This window comes from Spinacia oleracea, chromosome 6 (assembly GCF_020520425.1).
Source record: "Spinacia oleracea cultivar Varoflay chromosome 6, BTI_SOV_V1, whole genome shotgun sequence".
Classification (NCBI taxonomy): domain Eukaryota; kingdom Viridiplantae; phylum Streptophyta; class Magnoliopsida; order Caryophyllales; family Amaranthaceae; genus Spinacia; species Spinacia oleracea.
The window spans coordinates 79536039-79540611 of record NC_079492.1 but is presented as its reverse complement, the minus strand read 5'-3'; positions in this window follow the sequence as shown (position 1 = coordinate 79540611).

Below are 4573 nucleotides of genomic sequence, written 5' to 3'. Positions count from 1 at the left end.
GATTTGATTTTTGTAAATCATTGCAAGTCAGCTCTACTCTGCTCTGCTTTGCTTATGTATTAGTACTAAAACGTTATGCATTAGTACTATATAATGGTGTATTGGCATTCAATATATGCGAAAAAACATGGACTTGATTTTGTAAAATATGGCTAATGGTTGTTTACCTTGAGTTTATACATGTGATTATGTTTATACATATTGTTTGTTTGAATACGTTTCTTCTTTAACTTGTCATTTTTTTGGAACCAGGAAAAGAGAGACGGTTTCTTATACTCCTCGAATTGACATGATGACCTTTCTTGTTCATGGTTTATTATCTCGTCCTCCATCGGAGTGGACATTATGGTGTTTGTGACGTTTATTACCATGTTGTATGGCTGGATTATCCTTTTTGGTACCCTTATTTTATTCTCGCTTTTGGATTCTCCTTTTTTGGGAACTTTATATTGTATTTTTATTAAGTGTTATGACGTTTGATATTATTGTCTTTTTTATTAAGTGTTAGGACGTTTGATATTATTGTATTTTTATTAAGTGTTATGACGTTTGATATAATAAGCCTTGAATTTAACAGTAATCAATATTGTATTCTCTAAATTATTGGTTTCGGATTCTCCCTTTCATGGACAAATGATTCAAATAACTATAGGAGTAATCACATAATGTTGTCAATTCTCCCTCACATGTTGTCAAAACCTCTGAACGTGACTCTTTAACTCATTCAACTTGGTATACTATATTGTGTTGATACTTACTATAAAGGAAATAATAAATTTACATGAATAAAAGGGGATCAATCAGTACATTTGAGAATCATAATAGTACCAAATTTTGTTGTATTGGTACGTATTGTTAAGGGCTTATCACACAATTGGAAATAAATATTGGTAATATTAAATGTGTGACATTAGAAAAGGTTAATATTGATATAAGAATATAACAATAAAACACGATAATAATTAAAAGTTATAACATCCTCCTCCTTCAATAAGATAATCCCGTATTGAACTACTAACATTTTATATTCTTGTATGATCATAGGTTACATTAATTTATTAGCTTATGTTCAATTTGGTTTCACATTCAATATCTTAATTGTATCTCATGTGTAATTTATTTGATAACCATATGTTACATTTAATTTATTTGGTACACATGGTTCAATCTCATATGAATTTCATAAAATCATATACGTGTTTTATAAAATGATTCACTTAATATAATTTGTATTTAGATAATTATTACTATTATTCACACTCATATAGTCATATGTTTCTATGTGAATTTGACCCATTGGCAATTGAACCGAACAACTTTACCTCTAGACCCATTGGCCATTGAACACCTATTGTATTGGTACTTGTTTTTGTAGCAAATGATACATTTACATAGGAAAATGAACCCTTGAAAACTGAGTTGGGACCCTTTAGGACGGGAAATGTACCCTCTTTTGTTGTATTTGCATTTATTTTTTTATAAACAGTATAATAACATTGTTATGTAGCAATAGGTTATGTATAATTTATTTGAATTTCCTTCTTTAGTAGATAAGAATATAATAATAATAAAAGTTATAACCCCATTCCGTTTAGTTTTGTTTGTAGTTACACAACTTTCGTCTTAAATAAAACGAAATATCTATACTTTTGAATCTCGCATTAGCCCAGTACATATATGTATGGAACATACTATAATAAGTTTATTTTTATTTTTGTTGTCAATAGTATATTCCTTAAGTCTCATGTGTATTTTAAGAATTGACTGTGTTCTTGATGCTTAAAATAGATAAGGAATTGACTATGAACATTGTGATGTTGTTAATTAACTTGATAGTTGATTCTCGTAATTATTCATTTGAATTTCCTTTTCCAATCCTCGTTATGTTGATAGCAATAGGTTATGTATAATTATTTGAATTTCTTTGTTCAATCCTCGTATGAATGTTACGAAACGATTTATTTCACATATTTCGTATTAGTTAAGTATTACGATTAATCGCGATCATTTGTCCTTTAATTATGTGATTTGACCCATTGGTCATTAAAGTTGGAACACGCTTTTTGTATTGGTACAAGGTTTACAGAATATAATACAGTTACATTTCAAAAAGGGACCCTTGCACTCTAGGTTGGTACCCTTTACTATTATAAAGGTATCAATCGTTAATGTATTAGAACTTAGTTTTAAATTCAAAGACTTAGCCGAATTTAATCTTGCATTTGAAAAGGTTAATATTGTAGAAGAATGTAATAATAATAAAAACTTATAACCCCATTCCGTTTAGTGTTGTTTGTAGTTACACAACCTCCGTTTTGGGTAAGTCTCATTCTCGAGTTCGAACTCCCTTAAATATAATTAACATGAAAATATATTTATCTCGGGTAAGAAGATTACACATCCGTATTAAATTAATATTTGTACAATTTTTTGACTTTTACAACTTATTATTTCATTAAACAAAACATATGTATTACATTTATAAAATAGAAGGTAAAAGAAACTAAATATTTGTAATGTAAAATAGAGGGAAAAGGTGAAAAAGAGGGAAAAAAGTGAAAATGAGGGAAAAAGTGAAGGGGGGTTTTGGTGGGAAAATCAAAGAGGAAACTTAATAAAAAAAACCTAGTCCCATCAGCAAACTGAAGAGAGAGAATCAACAAATCCCTAACTCAACACATCGCAAGAATCGTCATGAACACTACTCACCAAGTTTCTGCAGAACAAATTCTACAAGGTAATAACCCATCTCTATATTTTGATGTTCTTTCAAATTTTTCTAATTAGTGATTCAATGTAGCTAATTAAGTGTAATTCAATTTAGGAAAAGCACCATTGGCAAGGAAGCGACAAACATATAAAAGGGAGAATCTAAAAGAAAGAATACAACATTATATCATTACTCCTATAGTTATTTGACCTCATTAGTCCACAAAAGGGAGAATTTAAAAACAAGAATACGACATTGATTACTGTTAAATTCAAGACTAACTATATTAAACGTCATATTCCCTCAAAAAATAAATAAATTATTATACGTCATAATAATTAATAGGAATACAATATAAAAGTGCCTAAAAAGGGAGAATCCAAAAGTGAGAATACAACATAAGTGCCTAAAAAGGAGAATTCAACCATACACCATGATAATAATATAAATGGCATAAACACCAAAATGTCCAACTCCGATGTAGGACGACATAATAAATCACCACCACAAGAAGTGTCATCATGGGCATCCGGGGAGTAGAAGGAACCGTCACTCTCATCCTTAGAAGATAATTACTCATTATTTCTTGTATGATGCTGTAAAAACAATCATTAGCAATATTTTACAAAATCAAGTCCATGTTTTTCGCACATATTCAATACCAATACAACATTATATAGTACTGATATATAACATTTCAATACCAATACAGAAGCGAAGCAACCATTAGCAATATTTTACAAAATCAAGTCCATCTTTTCCGCACATTATTCAATACCAATACAACATTATATAGTACTGATATATAACATTTCAATACCAATACATAAGCAAAGCAACCATTAGCAATATTTTACAAAATCAAATCCATGTTTTTTCACATAATTTCAATACCAATACAACATTATATAGAACTATTACATAACGTTTCAGTACCAATACATAAGCAAATCTAAGCGGAGCAGAGCATTCTTAAATTCTGACCGGTGAATTTAGCCCTAAATGAACTACAATTCATAATCAACAATGAGGGAGATCTTAATCACACAACCAAAATTCAAAATTACCCATAAATTCAAAACAATTATAGTTCTTTTAGCCCTAAATTCACAAATTGAAAACCCTAAATCTAAACCTAACCTTGAAAAGATCCATACCTAGAATTTTCGAGCTATCAACAATGGTTAATGTAGATGAGTTGTAAAGAAAAATACTTATAAACAAAAAAATTTACTATTTTCATAAAAAAGTGGAATTAGAGTAAAATCATGAAATTGTTTACAAAATAGAGATAAACTTACAATTGTTAATGAAGATGAGTTATTGTGCACATAATTTTGGACGGTTGAGAGGAGAAGTGTTGTGGGAGATGAGAGCTCAGTAGAAGAGTCAACAATGGTGAGGACTTGGGGAGGAGAGAGAAATCTCTGAAGTTGGATGTTTCACAAAAAAAGAAGAAAAGCTTTTTTTACATCTTGAAATCCCGTTAACGGAGTCCAAGTCAGCAACATGGGGACAGCTAAAAAATGCATACAGAATTACTATTTTGCCCCCGCTTGTGTCCTTATGGACACAAGCCACTTGTGGTTTAGACATCCTCGTCCAAACCCAACTATATAAAAAAGTAAAAATTTACGCTGCTCATAATTATCAATTTTCACAAGTAATCGTGGTTTTTAACTTTTTAAGCCTTTTGTCTATAATTATACAAGTACCTACTTTTTGGGTTGGCAAATTGATTCTCTCATCAATCAAATACACACTAGATATTGCTGGCTTCCTGTTGTCCAAACTTGAAATCAATCATGAATATTTTTTTAGGGGCAATCAATCATGAATATAAGCAATTTCTTATAAAATATA